The sequence below is a fragment of the Miniopterus natalensis genome, chromosome 7 (genome assembly GCF_054644295.1).
Source record: "Miniopterus natalensis isolate mMinNat1 chromosome 7, mMinNat1.hap1, whole genome shotgun sequence".
Classification (NCBI taxonomy): Eukaryota; Metazoa; Chordata; class Mammalia; order Chiroptera; family Miniopteridae; genus Miniopterus; species Miniopterus natalensis.
Genome location: NC_142087.1, coordinates 4,005,877 through 4,017,262, shown reverse-complemented (window position 1 = coordinate 4,017,262; position 11,386 = coordinate 4,005,877).

The following is an 11,386-nucleotide window of genomic DNA, read 5'->3' as shown; positions in this document are numbered from 1 at the left end:
TTCCCATAGTTTTTGAAAAGGCCTTGAGAATATGTGACCAAAGAGCTGGAAGACAATGAAGAGAGGGGAAGAGGAAGCCTGAAGGTCGTTTTCTGGCTTAGTGGGTTGTGCCTGGGGACTCTCTGATCAGAGGGCTGAAGGCCCCGAGGGGAGATAGTGTGTGATGGACGGGTAGCAGGGAGGAGGGCCTTAGCCCCGCCTGATGCAGACTCTGCAGTGTGGCTCTGAATAGCTGCCCCAGCTGATGACAGAACAGAGGCACGGACAGGCAGAGAACAGGCCCAGAGAGCACTCCCAAGACATTCCTGCATGCTCCCTGCCATGGGGTGGATTGTGGCCAGGCTCCAGGTCACCCTGCAGTAAGGCTGTGGAGATGGGCAGAGTGAGCAGGGCCTGGGTGGAGGCTGTAGCAGAAACTCGGAGGTCTCCATTACTGGGCGGCATAGACGTGGGCAGCAGAAGGAGAAAGCCCTGGGATGGGACCTAACCACACTCCTTGGAGCATGCTCATCAGTCCCCAGCTAAAGACCAGCAGAGGCCAGGGCCCCCCTTGGCCCCAACAAAGGACAGATACAGGATTAGGAAAAACAAAAGGTCCCTACTATTGCTGATGACAGTATTTGTTAAAGAGGCAGTTTGGCCTTATCTGACTGCGAACTCTGTTCTTTTAATAGCAGGACTAATCATGCACATTGTGTGTGTAATACACATTTGCTATGAAAATCCAGAAACAAAATGTTTCTGACTCAAGATGCTTTTTTCTCCTGAGATCTCAGTGACTTTCCATCCAATTCCCTGCCCTCTTCCTTAGTCCTAAGGACATACAGACAGGACTCCCTCCCTCCTTTCTTCCCAGATTCCTTTCCGCACAGTCCCCAGCCGCTGCACTGTTCAGTGCCGGCAGCTCTTAAAGTGTGAATTGTCCCCACATAGTAGGGGCAGGAAAGGAAGGCAGTGCTGGGGAGAAAGCAGAGCTCTGAAACCTGAGCCATAAAACCAAACCACTGTGCTCTGTTAGCACCCGGAGGGAGGGGCTGCTCCCGGGGCAGCGGGGGAGTAAGTGGTAAGCTGGGTTTTCTGGGTGTGAGTTCAAGGAGGGTTAAGATGTTCTCTCATGTTGTGAGATATAGGGGAGGGTGTAACTCCTGACCAAGGAGATCACTCACAGATGGCTTTGCTGGTTCACATAACCGGCACTGTGCAGTGCTGTGTCACAGTCGGGCTTCCTTCCTGTCACACAAGGAAAATGCACTCTGGGAGACGAGCAGCAGGAAGAGAGGGGCACCCTAACTCCATCACCCTGCAGAAATTGGGTTGAACTGCTCAACTAGAGGGGCCTAGGAGCTGAGGGTAGCAGGAGTGATTTCCGGGCCGCCCCGTCCCTTGCACCTTCCCTGTCCCTCCTCCCTCTCCACCGCTCAGACCAAACCCTCTGCACAGAGTAGAAATACGAACCCTCGCTACTTAGCACGGGGCAGGCGGCAGGTCCCACTGACCCCTCCAGCTCACCTCTGGCAGGCCCGAGCTTTGAAAGTCAGCCATGATGCTGGTAACCCTGTGTGGGCATTTTTTTCTTTTTCTTTTTCTTTTTCATAATTTGAAAAGGGAAGTGGCTTGGGCTGCTCTCAACCTCTGAGACACCCTGTGAGCCACAGCATCTGGTTTGAGCTGGGAAGGTCCGGCCTGCTTCCCGCTCCACTGCCTTGCTCTGGCTCCTGTTGTCAGCCCCCCAGTGAGGTCGGAGGGGCGCCTTCAGGAAGATGGTATCTGGGGTTGGGTTCCTCCAGAAGCCGACCACAGACAAAGATTCCCGTGCAACAGCTCATTTGGGGGGTAGTCCTGTGAGGCAAGGGAGGCAGGGAAGAGAAGAGAGCCCTCACCAGGAGTATTAGTGAACAGTGACCAAGTAGGGTTTCTCTGGGGCTTCTGGAAGATTCTGAGGCACATAAACACCAGATTTGTCCCATTTGAATGGTGAGCATCATCATTGTTGCTGAGGGCTGCTCCTGGGACAGTCCCTGGCACTTGGGCCTGCCCTGAACGGGGCCCATACATGCCAGAGACAGCTCTCAGGTGGAGAATCACAGGGGTGTGCAGTAGTAACCCCCAAATCTCGATGATTCATTTCTGCTTTGTGGTGGGGGCTGGGGGGGCTAGCTCTGGAAATTGCAGTTACTCATGGACCTGGAATCATGAAGCAGCCACCAACTTGAACACTGCTGGTGATGCAACCAGAGGAACAGAGAGCTGTCTGGAGAGTCCTGAACTGGCAATTAATGCCCCAGCCAGAGTGACACATCTCTTCCACTTACAACTCATTGGCCAGAATTCCTCACATCGCCCCGCCTACCTGAGCCTGTATGGCAGTGAGCTGGCTGCACTAAATATTACAGCTTCCCACAGGCTCCAGCGATTACAGGATAAAGCACAAGCCCATGAGCATTTTATGCATAAGACTTTCTGAGACTGTCTCCTCCCAATATCCATTCTTTAAAAAAATCAGATGAACTGTCTCTATTGGGCCCACAGTCCTGCCTTTCAACTCTTGGTTCAGCTGAGAAGTGAGGGACTCCTTTAGGAGTCATGCCCTCACCCCAGCCCCTACATGGCCCACTCCATTCCTTTATGTTTACTCTTTAGTGTCCGTCTTTTCCTCGAGAGGAGTCAGGGACATGTCTGTCTTATACTTCTAAAATTTCCTGAAACTTCAAATCACTCTCCGGCTCTCCTCCACTCCTACACCACGCTGTCCCCTTGTGCGCCAGGCTTGCACACATGCCAGGGCCTTTGCACTTGTGGCACCCTCTGTCTGCCAAGAACACTCTCCCTCCAGAGCTCCTGTGACTCCCATGTTCTCCGACTTGGTGCAGATGTGTATCCTTGTGTTGGAGACAGTGGTGAAGCCACAAAATGGGAATTCAGGAATATGGATTCCTGAATCTTCAGTTGGAGAAGAGCTCCACTGCTCAGGAATTTATGGGAGCAAGAATTAAGCTTCTATTTTGCCAAACCACCAAGATTTGGGACTTATCTATCAGTTACCCTGGAGTTACCGTAACTAATAACTGAGCTTTCTCACATTCAAGGGTGAGATGTTTGCAAGCCCACTTGTCCACATGTTGGAACCATGTTCTCCAATCAGCTTTATCAGGGATAATGGTGATCATTTGTTCTCTGACATCAACCTTTGTCTTCCAGTTTATTCTGAATTTGGGTGAGGGAAGGGGGAAGAGAGGTTGCTTATTAAGACCCCTAAAATCCCAACAACAATTAAGACCTGAATAATACTACTGGTGGTATTGATGAGAAGGGAGGAACAGGTTGCAAACCTATCAAAGGACATTGATGTGATTGCACAATTGTTTTTCAGACAAAAGAGCAAATTGAACCAGTTTTTAATGTCAAGAGCTAAGTAGCCGGGGGGGGGGGGGGGGGGGGGGAATGTAATATATTATAAGCAATAAGCAACAGCCTTCGACATAACGTCAATCCCTTTCAACATAACAGCACAGAGAGTCCTGGCGTGGCATTCCTGTGATACTGTGATTTTTAAGAAATATATATTTGGTTATTTAGATGAACAGAATATATTCCTCATATGTATTTGGTCTTCATCTACAATTCCTGGCTCACAGCTCCAAGACTCCCGGAGTTTAAGTGTTGAAAGTGAAAAAGGTGACTTTTGTTATGTTAATAAGTTGACTTCGAAATTGCCTAAGGATGGGGGCTGGTTGTCTAGGAAGTCAGCCATGTGATTAGAGGCTTGTAATTTTCAGTCCAGGCCTCCCAACCCCACCTCCGGGCAGGGAGAGGGGCTGGATTTTGAATCAATCACCAATGGCCAATGATTTAGTCAATCATCCCTGTGTAATGAAGCTTCCATAAAAAGCCCAAGAGGACAAGGTTTGGAGAGCTCCGGGTTGGACACGTGGAGATGCTGACTGTCCCACCTGGAGGGGGCATGGAGTCTCCACACCTCTTCCTACATACCTTGCCCAATGCATTCTCTTCCGTCTGGCTATTCCTGAGTTATATCCTTTCACAATAACTCAGTGATCTAGTAAGTAACATGTTTCTTTGAGTTCTATGAGCCATTCTAGCAAATTAATCGAACCCAAGGAGGGGCTTGTAGGAACCACTGATTTATAGCCAGTTGATCAGAAGTACAGGGGACAACCTAGACTTGCAATCAGCTTTCTGAGTTGGAGGGGATCGTTGGAACCTCCAGTCTGTGGCCAGTTGGTCAGAAAAGCAGTTAACCTGGGCTTCCTGCTGGGATCTAAAGTGTATGTGTGTGTGTGTTTTGAGGGAGGAGGGGGGAGGTAGGCAGTCTTGTGGGACTGAACCCTGAACCTATGGAATCTGATGCTGGCTCTGAGTTGATAGTGTCAGAATTAAGTTGAATTCTTGGACACCATGCTGGTATCTGAGGAATGTTTATTGGTGGGGGACCCCCCTCATCCCAGTGGAATTGGGTCTAGGAACCCAACTTAATTTCTCACTTCCAACCTAGTACTTTTGTGGAGTTAACATTCTCCTATCACCTTAAACAGAGTAATGGCTGTGCATTTTTAGGGACTGAAAGCGTTTCCCTAAACTTGTTTCCATCTTTCTTTGACTCAGAAACGCTCCCATTACATTTCCATAGCAGCTGCGTTAATTAATGATGATCAGACTTAATGAAAGAGGACTTAGTAAGCCATTCCTTGGCCCTTTCATAAAAAGGAAGAGTGCTAACAAGCGCTGATGGCTCGCCTTGGAGATCCCACCTCCTTGGGAGCTTTGAACCTGCAGTCACATCCTGAAATATTACCCCAGAGGCTGCTCTAGCAAATGGATGTTTGATCTTTCCCCTGTAAGGAGGGCCACAGATACTCAGGTTTCTCAACTGAATTCCTAGAAAACAGAGCTTTTAAGAAGCTTGGGCTCATGACTAGTAAAAATCAACCACTTTCCCCATAGACTTCATGGTTGCATTATCATGTAATGTGTATTGTTGTTTTATTATGTTACGTTACAGTCTATTATTTTAAATTGTATTTTATATAGTTGTTATCCACCTTACAAGAATTAACTCTGAGTATGAGTGTACAGTAAGAATTCATAATATGTTTCTGGAAAGAATAAGTGAGTGATCTGTTTATCATTCAAAGCCAAACAATTTAAAGAAAAACTTCTGAATTAAAAGTACATTGTTAAGGTGAAAAATTGGAGACAAATTAAATGTCCATTAATAGGGGAATGGTTATATTAGTTATGGTATATCCATGTTGTGGATTATGGGACGGATCATTTAGAGTATGTTAGGTTGAATGTAACAGAAAATCTGATTCAGACTGGCTGAGGGGATCATTGGAGGCAATTGCTTATAATCCTGGAAAATTCCTAGAACTTTGGGCCTCAGGGTGAGTTTGGTTCAGTGGCTTGATATTATCAAGGACAAGATTTCTTTCGATTTGGTCTGTCTCCTGTGGCAGCAGCTAGAAACAAAAGCTGACTTCCAACCCCATGATCACAAAATGGCTGCCAAAACTCCAGCAGTTATATGATTCCTCACTCATATTCAGAGAGAGTTCCTCTTTTAGGTGCCCCATAAAAATCTTGCCTCTCATTGGCTTAAATTAAGCCATGTGCCTATCCTTAACCTAAGAATTATAGCCAGGAGTTTGGCTTAATTTAGGTTTATGCTACATGCCCACTCTTAGAGCTGGGTGTATACTCAGCTTTCGTCAAGATACATGGGCTGTAAACAAAAATTAAAAAAAAAAAAAAAAAGATACATGGGCTGTGCAGGGGCAGTGTGATGATCAGAATGAAAATTCAAGCATTTAAACCCCCCCAAAACAAAAATATCGATTTTCTATAGTTACATATTGTTAAAATTTTACATTTATGTGAGAAAAACCCCCCACTATTCTCTATGGTTGCATCTATATCTATGTAAATACATACTAAGATTTCTGGAAAGATCCATTGCAAAGCTATAGTAGTAGTTCTTTTTATTTTATTTTTTATTGATTTTGAGAGAGGGAGCGAGAGCAAGAGAGAGAGAGAAACATTGATCTGTTGCTCCACCTAGCTGTGCATTCATTACCTGATTCTTTTTTTTTTTTTTTTAATATGTCTATTGATATCAGAGAGAGGAAGGGAGAGGGAGGGAGATAGATACAAACATCAATGATGAGAGAGTGGTCATTGATCAGTTGCCTCCTGCACGCCCCCTACTGGGGATCGAGCCCGAAACCCGGGCATGTGTCCTGACCGGGAATCGAATCGTGATCTCCTGGATCCTAGGTCGACGCTCAACCGCTGAGCCACGCCCGGCTGGGCTCATTAGCTGATTCTTACATGTTCCCTGACCGGGGATCAAACCCACAGCCCTGGTGTAGCAGGACAATGCTCTAACCAACTGAGCTACTTGGCCAGGGCTAGTAGTAGTTATTTCTGGGGAGGGGTCTAAGACTGGTAATTGTAATAAAGGACTAATTTTATTTTATTATTTTATTTTATTTTATTATTATTTTTAAATATATCTTTATTGATTTCAGAGAGAGGAAAGGAGAGGGAGAGAGAGAGAGAAACATCAATGATGAGAGAGTCATTGATCGAGCCCGCAACCCAGGCATGTGCCCTGACCGGGAATCGAACCCCTATCACCTGGATCCTAGGTCGACGCTCAACTGCTGAGCCACGCCCGGCTGGGCAAGGACTATTTTAATTTACCTAAAACAGTGGTCCTCAATCAGAAGCAGTTCTGCCCTCCAGGATCCATTAGTCATTGTCCCCAGACATTTTTGGTTGTCACAACCAGGGGGAGGAGAAAGTACTACTGGCATCTAGTGGGTGGAAGGCCCAGGATCTGCTAAGTGTCCTACAGTACACAGGCTAATCCTCACTAGAGTTATCTAGCCGAAAATGCCAGTGCTGCTGAGGCTGAGAAACCCTGATTTAGACCACTTCAGTTTCTGTAAGGGGATAGGATTCAAGAATTACTTGCATAGTTAAAAACTGAGTTTTGAAAAAAGATGTAGTGGACACTGTGAGACGATGTCCACATCCCCGTTCGGGACCCAGTTATTTGTTCCTCCAGCTGCCAGGAGTGTCGGCTGCTGATGACTCACACTTCTGATGAGTCCCTCTTCAGAAATTGCCCTTAGCTGAAAGAAGCTGCCTTGTTCAAAATCACGAGTTCTCTCCAAAGGCAGCCTCTATCGTTAATAAATCTCAGCCCTTTTGACATTGTGGGACAATATCAGGAAGTAGCGGGAAGCTGTCCTGTGCATTGTAGGATGTTTAGCAGCATCTCTGGCCTCTACCCACCAGGTGCCAGTAGCACCCCTCCTCTGGTTGCACCAACCAAAAATATCTCCAGACATTGCCAAGTATTCCCTGGGGGCAAAATTGGTCCCCCTCCCTGAATTAAAAACCACTGCCTTATCCAATGCCCGGGTGTACAGAGGCCCGGCTCTAGCCTTAATTTGGATAACCTCTATGGCCATCCTAGCTTTAGAGCTCCACATGGGGTTGTCTGAGGAATTCGTTGCAGTTGCATCATAGTTCAGTTTTTCCCTCTGCTCAATACTCCTTCTCTAACCTCTTTATAGGTGTTTTCAGGAGCATTCCCCAATAAACATTCTATCTGCAAATCTCCCTCGCAGAGTCTGTTCCTTGGGCCAATCCATACAAGACCAAGATTACTCTCAGAGGGGTTAAGTGACTTTATCGAAGGTCCCTCAGCAGATGAGATGTAGAGCTAAGACTGTTTCCATCTGTCTCTTTAAACCAAAAATGGTGCTCATAAGCCTTAAGCTTCATGGCCTTCTTAACTTCGGGCTCTGCTGACACAACTCAGTGAGCTCTGACTTTCCCATCCCCACACCTACTCTATGTGTGTTTCTATAATTGAAGGAGCAGAAGAAAAATGCATAGAATGTGAAACCTAATGGCATTAACTCAGTTACTTTCTCTTTATGGTTCCTAAGCTACAAACCTTATAGATGTGCTTGTCTGCAGAGTCTTGGATAACCAGTTCACATGCGTCAAGTCCAAACATGGAAACATTTCAATTACAAGTACTTAACACAACTGCATAGAGGCCTTCTGTTAAGAAAACTTTTTTCTTTGGATAAAAATATGGATGTGAACCCTGGCAGTTGTGACACAGTTGGTTGGGTGTCATCCGGTACACCGAAGTGTAGCTGGTTCCATTTCTGGTCAGGGCACAGGCCCCGGTTGCAGGCTTGATCCCTGGTAGGGGGCATACAGGAGGCTGCCCATCGATGTTCCTCTCTCACATGGATGTTTCTCTCTCTCTAAAAATCAATAAAAAATCTTTAAAAAAAATATGGATGTGAGATAAAAGGTCCACATAAAGAACATGGTTGAGACAAGGTCATCCTTCAGTGTGATGGTCTCTTTCTAACAACATGGGGCAGTTAGGGAGGTTAGAGTGTCATGGTCTGGCATGAGAACTCTTACCATAATAATACTTAATAATAACATACATTATTATAATTATTATATAACATATACTAATAATAAACATTAATTGAGCCATTGCTATATTCCAGGTACTATGTGCTTTAAATACATATTTAGGTATTGTATATTACCAAATATATTATACACTATATTACACTAACATGTATTTCACATATAAACTGTAACAGTTATATATAATATAACATTGTATATTATATATCTCTGAGAGAGTACTATTTTGCCCACTTACTGATGAGGAATCTCAGGCACAGAAAGTTAAGTGACTTGCTCAAAGTCACACAGCTAGTAAATGGCAGAGCCACAGCAGCCTGCAAGACTGCTCTTAATTTTCAGGAGCTATGGTTCCAGCTTGGAGCACATTTATTCAATTGAACCCACTTATTAGAAAGAGATTAAAAAAACTGTCTTCCTCCCTTCCAGTATATAGTAGGTCCTCAAAAAATAATTGAATGTAAAAAAAAAAAAAAAAAGGTCAGTCTTTGTTTTAAACTGCTCTCTTTAAGCTGGTAGACCAGGTTCAGTTGAAGAACATGTATAAATGCTGAAAATGTACTGCTGTCCATTGCATCTTAAAGGAAAATACAAATATGGCTTTGTGATATCTTTTCAAGCATTGAAACTGGAAGCTCTCTTGTCACGCATAAGTACATTATTCAACCTCTGGGCCTTTAAGGCTCCCCCCCCCCAGAACATTATATGCAGAAAGTGGGGGAGTTTATTAATTACTGGGCGGTGGAACCACTTTCTGCAGAGTGTCTCTCTGTTGAAGGAGTGTTTCGGGAACTGGAGGTGACTTTGTCACTCATCTTTGTGCTAAGAGACTCTGCTGGGGTTTTGTATTGGTTTGTTTTTGCATTACCACTGACGCAGGCTCTGATCAGGTTGAACTTCCTGTAGAATAATTCACAGAAAAGTTATTTATGCTTCTTAATCTTCCTGATCTGAAATTAGCAACTTAGGGTAAAGGAAGAGTGTTGAGGAAGTGGAACGAAGAAAAAAAGAAGAAAAAGATCAGGGTGATACCCAACCTAGATGTCCTTCATAGGGAGAAACCGTTTCTAATCACAGGCTGAGGAGTACATTGTATTTGATGTCTCACATTTTAAAATCTAACACAGAAAAGAAAGAAACAGACCAGCTCTTGGTTCTAAGATTGAAAACTTCCTCCCCCTTTTAGGTTTATTCAAGAACTTTAGCTGAGTGGCCTGGAGTCAGATCTCCTGGGTCCAAATCCTGCTTCTGCCACTTCCTAATTGGATATCCTTGCGCCCCAGTTTAACTGTAAAGAGTTCACTGAATTAATACATGTAGAGGGCTTAGAAAAGTGCCTGGCTCTTAGTCAACATCTATATATGTTATGTAATAATAATATGATAATAATAATAATAATTTTAGCTATTACTGTTTTAAAGGGAAACTTCTTTTCCTCATACTTCAATTCAATTATTCAAATATTGGTTTAGTCCTTCCTGGGTGCCCAGACTTGCTTTCGGTTGGAGAAACTCAGTTGTGGGTAACATCAGGTTACACTATGTGCTTGGCATCAAATTTGCTGGAGCTGCCATTTTTATTTGAACTCAAATAAAATGTTGGGCTTAGGAGAGACTTCTAATGATGAGCTGATGATATTCTAAATAGTGGTGGGTCATTTGCAATGGAAAATGTGAGCAGATTCCAAATTCACTACTTTACTGGGTTGAAGTGATCCTCAAAAATTCTTATCTACCTGGAACCTGCGAAGAGGACCTTCTTTGGAAATAGGGTCTTTGCGGATGTAATCAAGGTAAAATGAGGTCATACTGGATTAGGGTGGGCCCTAAATACCAGATGACTGGTAAGTTATAAGAAGCGAGAAATGTGGGCATAGAGCACAGACACATAGGGAAGTGGCCGTGAAGATGGAGGCAGAGGGGGGAGAGATGCAGCTCCAAGCCGAGGAACAAGGAGCGAGGAGTGACACGGCAGGTTTCTTCTGCAGGGCCTTTGAAGGGAGTGTAGCCCTGCCTACTCCTTGATTTCAGTCTCCTAACCTCCAGAATGGTGAAAGAATGAATTTCTGTTGTTTAAAGTCACCAAGTTTCTGGTAATTTGTCATTGTAGCCCTAGGAAACTCATACAATGAAAACGGAAATTACGCCGATGTGCCTTTTTTCACCTGCCAATATGATGAAGATCAAAAAGTCTATAACACACTAAGTCAGCAAGTGCGTTGGGAAATTTATTGCTTTCATTTATTGCTGGTGGGAGCATATGTAAATTGATATAATTTCTCTGGAGATGATTTGGCAATTTCTATCAAAATTATAAATGCACATACCTTTTGGCCCAGCAATTCCACTTCCAGAGTATATGTGAGAAGCGAGCATGGAAAATTACACAGGTAGCTTATGCACTGCAGTATTATTTGTAATCACGAATGTTCAAGTGGTGGTCAAGCAAACTGTAGAACACCTATACTAGGAGTCAGCAAGCTTTTCCTGTAAAGGGCTAGATAGTAAATATTCTAGGCTTTGCAGGTCAAGAAGTCTCTGGTGAAATCACTAAACTCAGCGGCTATAACTCAAGAGCAGCCATATACAATATGTAAACAAATGGGAGCGGCTATTTCCATTAACACTTTATTTATAAAAAACAGGCAATGGCCAGATTTGGCCATGGGCCTTGGTTTGCCTACCCCTGACCTATACAATGGAACTCTGTGAGCTGAAAATTGGCACAGCTTTCTATATCTTGCTATTCAATGACTTCCAAGATTAAGTGAAGAAAGCAAAGTTCAGAACAGTATAGATTTGTAAGAAAAAAAAGTACTTGTATAAAAATAATTTCTTTGTATATTCATGGGCACTCTCTATAAGGATCCACAAGAAATTGGACCCATTGCTGG